Source organism: Pocillopora verrucosa, chromosome 3 (assembly GCF_036669915.1).
Source record: "Pocillopora verrucosa isolate sample1 chromosome 3, ASM3666991v2, whole genome shotgun sequence".
Lineage (NCBI taxonomy): Eukaryota > Metazoa > Cnidaria > Anthozoa > Scleractinia > Pocilloporidae > Pocillopora > Pocillopora verrucosa.
In genome coordinates this window covers 14,984,968-14,995,093 of record NC_089314.1, presented here as the reverse complement: position 1 = coordinate 14,995,093, position 10,126 = coordinate 14,984,968, and the positions used below count along the sequence as shown (strand labels likewise).

The 10,126-nt window shown below is 40.1% G+C and overlaps 1 pseudogene; it reads left to right on the top strand.

The window, feature by feature from the left end:
* The first annotated feature begins 342 nt into the window (after positions 1 to 342).
* Positions 343 to 9,701, top strand: LOC131771815 (uncharacterized; annotated as a pseudogene).
* Positions 9,702 to 10,126: the final 425 nt, after the last annotated feature.

Below are 10,126 nucleotides of genomic sequence, written 5' to 3'. Positions count from 1 at the left end.
GAATTCGTTGTCAAATATGATACAAACGATGCCAAAGGGAAAGTTTGATAGGGGGTCCAAATGTGCGAAGGGGGTCCATAGCCGTTAGCGGATTTTGACCGGGGGTCCAAATCCCCGAGGACCCATATCCGCTGTGACACCGGAACGAAGTCAGATACAGGCCAAACTTTCCTTGTGAAGACACTTTTATTTGATGTTAGTTACATAAGGAGAATAAAATTGCAATTTGCGAGTGAAAACATCTAAAGGAAAAATTTTAGCTTCCTCCGTCGCGTGTTATTTTCCCCACCCCTCTCCACTTAAAAATGAAATGGTTCACCCGCTGAGATATCTAGCTTCGCTTTCTACTTCTTGTTTTTCCCGGAAAAGTTTCATCATCCTTTGCCAAGAAACGGGTGGTTTTGTGAGGTTTATTTGACTTTGTCCCCATTGTCCGAAAGTGTTCAAAAGCACGATATTCCATTGAAGGACGGATACGGTAGACCATGGAAACTGAGAGATGAAAAGTCAAACTTTATTTCAAAACATCGATTTTTCCAAAATACTAAGCTCTTGAAAGGTGGGTAAACGCGAGCAAGGTTTGTGGTCCACGTAGTTTTGTCCATACAGTTTCCCTATCAAAATACTTATTACTTATTTAGCCAAATTTGAATCACATTTAAAGGACTAAGTTAAATGAAAAATAATCTATTTTTGTTTCTTGTAAAGTGTGGTTGGGTGTAAACATGTTTTCTTTAATTTAGACTAACACTGCTCGAAGCAAAATTTAGTTTCATTTGGTCTAGGTAAATACTCTTGTCATGTCTATAACAACGTGTACTGGACCATCACAATAACCACGTTGTCTCATTACTTGAATTGACATTTATGCATTTAATTTTTTGTGTTCAGTGTTGTACATAATTGTAAAAAACACCCACGACAAATTGTTTAGCCCCACTCAGTATTGTTTTACTATCTCTTAGTATTTTATAATTAATGCACCGATTAGAATTAAGGTACAAAAAGTGCTCTTTATATGTGCTACCAGCTATTGGGTGCAGATGTGGTAGTAGTTCAAATACATTTTTTGCTTACACATAATTGTGTGGTTTCAATGCATTGTGCAACTCATAGTACCCTGGCCAAAACAGCTTACTGTAATTTGGGAAACGGGAAACAAAATGAAAATCTGTAACTTACGAAGTGAATTTCAATCTCTGCATGAATATGAATCTAGACATTGATAACTGAGAGGTTTGGACTGGGTACAGGCAGTTTACTTATTAGTCTTTTCCTTAACATTGAGCAATAAAATGGTCGTTAAAATAGAGGTGATACAAATTAAAGAGAGATGCCTCACCAAAACATTTTCATTTACGTAACGATAAAGGTGATTTAAAAGGCCTCAAAACAAACTTTGAAACATTATTTTTACAAGTATCTGTCACAATTTGACTCCTGTCAATTAAAGAGTGCATAAGAAAAAAAAAAGTGCATGTACACTTTTGAAAAACAACAAAACTAGTTTGGTAAGGACTGTCATGACAATGATTTCTTCAAAAATAGTCAATGATGTTACAGAAAGTATTATTCATTTTCATCAACAATTAATTCATGTACAAAGATTTACCTCTGTTCATTAAGTAATAATGCAATGGCGTGTATAAATCTGGTCTTTCCTCCACAAAAACTAAATTTGAATGATACACTCCAATGAAATGCAAGGGGATTTAATGCAGCCTTTTCTCATTGAATTCCTTCTGTTTCTGTTGTGCAATTTACAGTATAAATGTCCAAATTGAACAGACTTGGAAAGACTTACCAAGAGCATATATTTGTTGCAGAACTGAAATTAAAACTTTGCTTGGCCTTTCACTACAAACAAATTGTTTGAGAAAATTCAGATATTAAATGAATGAAGGAATCCATCGATTAGTACAACTGTAACCAAATACTTCACATTTTAACTTTCTAGGTACTTTTTGTGAACAATTAAAATTAATTGTAGGTAGTTTTTAGTACGCTTGTCAACCAACATAATGACACTATTGCTTATACAAATTCATTCTAAAACCAATATTTTTCTATCAACCAAAGTGATTTGAGTAAGAGAAAAGAGAGGATTAATAAACTATTTGTCAGCTTGAGGAAGTGACTGATGTCTTTGCTTAAAAATACTGCCCAGCCAGAAAAACAAGATATATTTATGAAAAATGGCAACGAAAGTAGGGATGTACATGGCAACTCACAAAAGCGTTACCGTTGCCTGTGGGCAAAGATAGGAAAATACAGACTGCAAAAGGAACCAATCAGATTGCAGGATTCATTACCATGCCCTCTGAAAAAAAATAATTGGCAATATTCTCTCATGATATTTCCCAATTTCTTACCTTTCAAGCCAACTTGGCATAAGGCATTGAGGAAACCTTAATTTTAGGAAAAAATTCAATTAAAAAATGATAGACACAGAGGTTGTCAATGAATACTGTTATCTGTTTCTTCATTTCCTTTTTGTATACCAATTTGGTATTCAATATGGCTTGTACATATAAGTGTCCAATTAAAGTTTCACCTGCTGATATATACTAAGAGGATTATATTAACTGTAAAATTTAGTTAAATATGTAAATATGTATTCAATTCTGTAAAATATGTTTTTAAAGAATGAATTGTAGAAAGGTAATTAATAATGGTAATTGAGATGAGTGGAGAACAATTTGGGCTGAAATCATATGCATGATTTCAAATTCAAACAAGCATGCAGCACGAGTTCAATTTGAAATCACAAGTATGAGTTCTGACCAAAATTGCCTGACATGAGGTTCAATTACCACTTTATTACATCCATTTTGAAATCGCCAAAATACAGAACTTGGTCAGTTCAAATATTTTTTTGATGCAGTACTGAACTGGTCTGAAATTAAATTCATCCATTTTTGGGGGGGGTGGGGGGGTGGGGAAGCAAGTTACAGTTGTGGTTTGCTTTCACCAGTGTTTAAAGACTGAAAATATTAAAATTAAAAGATTTGCCATACTCATCAAGATTATTGTAAAAAAAAATTGCAATAACCTTGTGAATCTCAATATTTCTTTCAAAAAAAGCCTTATCCATCAGCACACATTCTGAAAAGTATTGTTAAACATCGGTTCATTTCGTCAAAACATTCATGCAGCCTGTAGAATCGTGAAAGAGGTACGTTGTTGGACGAGAAGAGATACTCCTATTCGAAGGAGACTGAAAACCATATTTAAATGTAGTATTGTCGTGAAAAAATGTGACCTAATTTTATCCACTTCCGAAATTGGACAGTTCCCTATTAGACTGACGGTTATTAAAGAAAATACATGTATATGTTAATTTGCATTTGTGTTTTTGACCTTCTCTGCTCTTTATTTCCTTGCTTTTAACTTTCAGGTGTTGTCCTTAAAAATGAAGGTCACCTGTTCGAAAGCAGCAATCTAGCTACCGCACAACTGCAGAATCTTTCCCTTTCAAAGAGGAGAGAGATCATAAAGAAAGGTGAACGTGCTGACGAGGGCGAAAAGCAACGTGATTTCCCTACAAGAAAAATTATTTTGACTTATCAAAATGTCTTCAGAGGGAGCTGTACATCAAGAGGAAAGTAGCAACATATTTGACAAAGAAGGAGGGAGCAGTGTTAGTGTCGATTTGGATTCTGATTGCTGTCACCAAGATGAAGATCAGTTAGGTGCAGCCAAGTGCCCTATGCATGAAGATCGTACTGAGCCTAGTCGATCCCCGTTTGGTTTACCAGAGGACGAATCACACCTCCCCACAGTGGACGAAGAAACGAAATCTTCTAGTTGTGGGCAAGAAATTCGAAGAAAGGAACGTCACAGATCTGCATCCGTTCGTGGACATAGTTCAGTGAAGAGTGACTGTAAAGATGTAGGCGCACGTTCTTTTCCTAGACGAGGAAGTGACGACGTTCCATCTTTACAGCAAAAAAGTCACAGAAGGGATGCTCCAGGAAAATCAAAGAAAACCACTGGCAAACATTCTGGTGACACTCCAGTGACTCCAAAGCGTGGAAGGGATCTTGAATACAGAGATAAGAAATACAACCAAGCTAAAAAAACTAGAAAACCTTTTAGAAGTGAAAGAGACAAGAAAGTTGCTGCTCCATCCTTGGCTGAACAACCCTGTCGTTTGGTCATCAAACCTCCCTCAGAGCTCCCTGTCAAAAAAGATGTCGTGACACTCTACCTTAAAGAATGTCTTGGTGACGAGATCACGTTTTATCACGAGGAAACTAAGAAAACTGATGGTGGGTGTCTCGAATTTACATTTGTCTTTTAGAATAATGAGCAAGGAAGAAGAGCTGAACTGATTCTAAAAGAAAACATCAGAGAAGCTGGAGAAAAAATTGAAGTTTCTATTCTCACGGAGGGAGCGCGTACTGATATGATTTTGGTCGAGTGCTTAGCAGAGCTTCAGAAAAAGATGACAGCAATCGAAAAGCAGCATACTGTCAAGATAGAGAAAATCAGTCGTCACATTAAGGCTCTTCGTGTGCAAAAGCACATACCTTTTAATGAATTTGAAAAAATATGCTCGGAGAGAGAAGTCCTGGAACACAAGAAGGAGGAACTTGAATCACAGCTCCGAGAATTTCGACGTTTTGAACTTATCACAAGATCTACTCTGGACGCCCAAAGACGGCTGCCACCCTCCTGTGTTGAGCCTACAGTGAAGAAACTAAGGGAAGCATTTGGTAGAGAATGTCGCAGGATCGAAGCAGCCCTACCAATGTACGCGAAAAAAACCAAAATTGTTCAGCTCATAACGGAAAATCAGGTCTGCGTTATTCTTGGAGAAACCGGATCAGGTAAAAGTACACAGATGACCCAGTATTTGTACGAGGCTGGTTTTGCTGAGAAGGGTTTAATCGTTTGTACCCAGCCACGTAAAGTTGCTGCGACAAGCCTAGCATTCCACGTCGCTCGAGAAATGGGGAGCACTGTTGGAAAAGTAGTGGGCTGCCGTGTAGGAGGAAACGTTCAAGCAAGTAAAGAGACGACTGGTATTTTGTACGCTACAGACCACATTCTTCTCAATGAGTGCCTAAAGGATCCTCAGTTGTCAAAGTATTCTTGCATAATAATTGACGAAGCACATGAACGAAGTCTTTACTCGGACCTACTTCTTGGTATGATCAAGAAAAGCCTTATTCAACGTCCTGAGCTGCGAGTGGTCATAACCTCAGCTACCATTGATCCAGCTCTCTTCGTGGCATATTTTGACCAATGTCCAGTACTGAAAGTGTCCGGCAGAATGTTTCCCGTCGTTGAAATTTGGAAAGGTGATCCATCTTCCAACGTTGAAAATTATCTTCAAGAGGCTGTAAAAACAGCTCGCGAAATTCACCGCAAGGAGGATCCAGGGGACATTCTTGTGTTTCTGACTTCTCCAGCAGAAACGGAACGTGCTTGTGAAATGTTAAGAAAGGTTGAGCGGGATGCTGACCTAGTTTGTCTTCCTCTCCACGGAAAGCTACGTCAAGAAGAGCAAAAGAAAGTGTTCGAAGAAGACGGAGACAAACGTAAGGTGGTATTTGCTACCAACTGTGCGGAAACCTCTATCACCATTCCTGGGATAAAGTATGTAGTGGACACTGGTATGGTGAAGGAAATGAAGTTCGAACCAAAACGCAACAAAAGTTCTTTAGAGGTAACAACCATCAACAAAAGTTCTGCTGAACAGCGAAAAGGAAGGGCAGGAAGGACACAAGCAGGGAAGTGCTTTAGACTCTACAGCAAAGAGGTGTATGAGGCAATGGAAGACCAATCAAAACCAGAGATCCTAAGGGTTCATCTTGGTCAGGCCGTGCTGAAGCTGATGGAACTTGGTATCGAAAATGTCAGAGACTTTGATTTTGTAGAATCGCCACCTTTTGACTCAATAACCCTTGCATTAGAGTTGTTGAATTCTCTTGGTGCGATAACAAACGGAAAACTTACACAGCTGGGAGGCAAAATTGCTCGTGTTCCGGTAGAGCCACGATTGGCAAAGGTCATATTTGAAGGCATTGACAAAGGTGTAGGTGCGGATGCGTTAGCATTGGCAGCCATTGCAACTGTGGGTGGGAGCGTTTTCTTCCGCATGGGAAGCGAAGAGGAGAAGCAGGCAGCTGACAGTAGAAAAGTAGGTTTCTGCCTGAATGGTGGAGACCTACTGACGTTGTTGGAAGTGTACAGGCAATACCTCAAGCAACCGAAAGATTTACCTAAACGAAAAAAGTGGGCTGTTGCTAACAGCTTAAACGCTAAGTCACTTCGCATGACAGACGAGACTATCAAAGAGCTAAAGCTGACGTTAAAGCATGAATTAGAGATAACGATCCCGAATACGTTGCAGAAAGACGAGAACACTGATGTGAAACTTCAAAAGATTTTGTTTTCTTGTTATGCCACCAACTTATGCTTGTTTACTGGCCACGAGAAAAAAGGATACAGAGTGTTGTCTTCAGACCAGTGTGTTCAAGTGCATCCATCGTCAGCACTCAAGTTTCTCGGAGCAACGCCTCAGTTCATCGTCTTTGACCAACTGCTCAAAACGTCTCGTGACTTTGTCGTCAACGTTACCCCTGTGGAGGAGACGTGGCTCCGGGAAATGATTTCAACAGGAGCTCTCAAGTATGACCTAGAGAACCTATTGTCGACTGTATTAACCGAAATGGCATTGCCATGCAGTCCAGAACTTATTAAATTGACGTTTGGAGGTTACAAAAGAAAAAAAGTTGATCAAATTGAGGACAAAGTTTCGAAGTCATGCGATGACAGCTTGGTTGTGTTAGAGGAGGACAAAGAGAGGGGGCAAATAAAAATCTTCGTTCCTCCAAGGTACACGGCGAAAGCCCTGTCAGTGATAGAGAGTATCTTGGAGGAAAGCAGAAAGATACTTAGGAGTGAGGAAAGAGAAGAGCCCCTGAGGGAAGAGTCCCAAGGAAGTAGAATGGTTTGGGGACAAGGCGGTGAAATACGAGAGTTGCTGATGCTGGACATGTACAGGACTGTCACAGTTGGTAAGATAGAAGATGGCTACTCAGCAGCTGTTTTAGACCACCTTAGATCCTTCGGAGACATCGTGAAACATAGTCTTAGGGAGCAGAACGGCAAGATGCGAGTCTTTGTGACTTATAGGGATTCACAGGATGCGCTAAAGGCAGTGAACAGCCCTTCCAATTCTTGTTCAGATATCAACATCAAAGTACAGCCGAGTAACTCGACAGGCGATGGTAACCAACTACGTTTTTCTCAGTTTAAAGTGAAAGTTAAGTGGCTCAGACGTCCAGGAAAAGGCACAGGATCAGTGCAATTCTTCCATGGCGAAGACTTCTTTTACACGCTCGGAAGAATATCGTCGCTGATTATTAAATCCAAAAGGGTGATATTTCAAGCCGACAAAATTCACAATCAACAGATATTCATGAGAAGGCTCCACCCTGAAACATCAGAGGAGGATGTGACTTCTGCTATCGAAGAGAAGCTTCCCTCAGTAAAAGTGATGAAAGTTTTCATCCACCGAATAGCAGAGTTTGAAACAGCGGATGAGACTCTTGTAGTACAGAAGACCCTCTTAGAAGAAAGTCTCAGCAGCTTTGCCGCACAGGGTGAGTTCTCAGTCTACGTAGGAAAACCTTCCACGAAATCTTTTGAGGGATACGCCCACCTGACGTTCCAAACCCCGAGGAGGGTGAAGCCGCTATAAGAGGTCTTAATGGAATGAACATCCCTGGCATTGGTATGGTAACCTTGCATCCCAACCTGTCAACTGTGTTGTCATGTGCCAGAAATGTTTACGAAGTCATAGAAGATGAGTTCATGGAAACTATCAGCGAGTTGGAATCAACCTTTGAAGCAAATTTGATCATTAAGGTCAAAAATAAGCCTACAGATCAGCGTGTTTTGATAGAAATTCAAAGTGAGTCCACGGAACACTTCATATCTGCTACCACTGTTCTCACCGAAATTTTCAATGGGGATAAAATTGACTGCAAGATTTCTAAAGACCTGGAGATTCTTTTGACTAACTCAGCAAAAGACGTTCTTCGAACAATTCAGAAAGACACTGGAACTGTAATCAGTCAAGATTGGAAGAACCAGGCTGTAAGAATTCATGGACCCGAAGCCAACCGAGAATCAGCAAAACGAGCTATAAACAAGTTTCTCGATGATTCCATCAATGGCAATCGCCACTCTTGGCAGATTCAACTTCGAGGACCAAACAAGCCCCGCGGACTGCTGAAAGCTCTGTTTAAAAGGTTTGGCGTCAATCTTCAAGGATTACGAGACATTAATGGTGTCCAGAAGATCCATGTTGAATTTAGAAACCACGTACTCAAGATAGAGAGTTCAGATGAGGCTGAAGAACTAATCAACAGCTATGTGGAGGAATGCTGTAAAAATCTTTCCCAAGAATTGTTTCCTTTGCAACAAGACCATCAAACACAGTTAACCTGTGGTATATGCTTATGCGACTTGGATTCAACAGCAGACGTATACAGACTTTCCTGCTGTGGTCACGCTTACGACAAGAGCTGTGTTATCCAACAACTCAAGTCTCCAGACTTTCCGTTGAAGTGTGTCGTGGAAAAGTGTGGAGAGCGTCTTGTATGGAAGGATTTGCAAAACTTGTTGAATGACCGCGAAAGGAAGAGGCTCGCTTTGACCGCTCTAGATGAGTATGTCAAAAGAAATCCTGAAATTGTGAAGTACTGTCCAACGGCGAACTGTGGCATGGTATACCGCGTCTCAACTAATGGGAGATCCTTCACCTGTGATGCATGTCTGGCTCAGACCTGCACATCTTGTCACGTGCAATGGCACGATGGGCTCACTTGTGCTATGTTCAAATCAGAGAAGCAAGTAGAGGGACGTCTCGTGGAGTGGATGATGAAGGACCCAAGCAATAGAAAGAAATGTCCCAAATGCAAGGCACCGATTGAGAAGAATCAGGGATGTAATCACATGGAGTGCTCACAGTGTAGAAGCCACATGTGTTGGCTGTGCCTGCAGGTGTTTCCAACCGGGAACGATGTGTACGATCATCAACGACACTGTCCCAATAAGACTGCAGCATGAGTTCAATACTGCCTGTAGAGACATACCCTCAATAATAAAAGTCATAGGTTGATGTGCTAATGTAACTAATGTTTTGAACTTTGTCCGTTGAGGACAATAGTTTAGATGGCTTTTAAATTTCCGAAGCATAGCGAAAATGGACAAGTTTCGATTAACAGGAAGGGTAAAGTAGAAAATGACACTTAAGTAACTAACGTGTAAGCAAATGAGTTAAGAATGTTTGAAGATTTTAATAATCCTGCCATCAAAACCCGTCTGACCAAAAAAACCTGTCTATGTTTTTTTGAGAGCGATGTAGCTCACTGTACCCACAATGTTTAGGTAGCATCCCACTTAGTGCTTTTCCCTCAATAAAGTGCAGCTTTATTGTTTACCTTTAAATTTCAAGTTGTTGATAACTAAAATGGTTTCCTCGTCAAGCTCTTTTTTCCCTTAAAGTACAACTGATTTACTATCGCTATTAGCTGGATGAATTGCAACCAAGCAAAAATCATCAGCGTCATATGAATACATTTTGTAAACAGACGTTTTCAGTAACACAAATATTCGTCTAGATATATGCACAGGTTATTTTATCGGTCTTGTACCCACCATGACAATTAAATAAAAACTTTGTCAAGAAGGTGAATGTCGTTTCTCATGAAAATGATTTTTAACTAGTTTTTCAATCACTAAAGTCATCAGCAGTAAGTAGGGTGGCCTGAGCCTGGAGGGTATGGGGAGGGTGAGAGGATTTTATTGAATGGGGTCACATGGTCTTCAAGAGGATGGGAGGAGGTATCAGTCGTCGCCAACATAGTACAAATGGGAGCTATAAAAAAACTGACTGCCAATTAAATTCCAATGAGGATGGGATTATCAGCAAAATCTTACTGCGACGCAAACAAAATCCTCCGCTCCTCCTCCCACCCCAAAAAAAAAAACACGAATACAATATACCAAAATAAAGCAAAACAAACCAGGCGATACATAACGAACCGTCTCTGAATGGATAAAAATTGCATAATATTAACCATCATTTGTGAGACACTCATAAACC